Genomic DNA, 763 nt, shown 5'->3' with positions numbered 1-763 from the left:
AAGTATTCAACGACTTATCATGCTCTTGTGTTCTTCAACTTGATTCTTCTGAATTCTCTATTCTCTGGCCTCGGCTTTATTGTCGTTTTCTGACTAAATAGATCTGTGCTGTTTACTTATCCCCCAATTCTACTGACTATGAAAAAACCTTCAACTATCTTACTTCTACGATGTAACACATCCTATCCGTTTCTCCTTTCTCTGAAAGCTCCATTCTAAGAGATTTCAGTGATCACCACCACCTTTGGCTCTCTTCTCCTTTCACTGATCCATCTGGTGAACAAGCCTACATCTTCTCTATCCTTAATGAACTAGAACAGCTTGTACAACACCCTACCCATATCCCTGACTACTTTGGAGAGAGTTTCAGTATACCTGACCTCTTCGTTACAATTAATGTTTCTGCTTACTCTGTTAAACTTTCCTTTCCACAGGGCTCCTCCAATCACAACTTTATTACCTCAACCTGTCCTGTCGCTCCAATATGGCCTGTGGACCCTCCAAAGAAATGCCAGTTGTGGCACTTTGGAGCTGCTGATTGGGAGGCCCTCAGGCAGTACTTGTTTGATTTTCCCTTAAATGATTAATGCTTCCATGGCTGGGAGCCATCTGAGTGTGCCTTGTGCATTATGGAGGTTATTCTCTTGGCATGGAAGCATACATTCCTTTCTCATATCCTTTGACTAATGCAAGAAAGCCTTGGTTTAATCACGTTTGTTCTAATGCTGTCCACAACAAGGAGTGGGCCTTTGAAAGGTACTGC

This window comes from Coenobita brevimanus, chromosome 56 (assembly GCF_032717465.1).
Source record: "Coenobita brevimanus isolate Jiangsu-jjx chromosome 56, ASM3271746v2, whole genome shotgun sequence".
Taxonomy (NCBI): Eukaryota; Metazoa; Arthropoda; class Malacostraca; order Decapoda; family Coenobitidae; genus Coenobita; species Coenobita brevimanus.
This window is presented reverse-complemented; position numbering follows the sequence as displayed.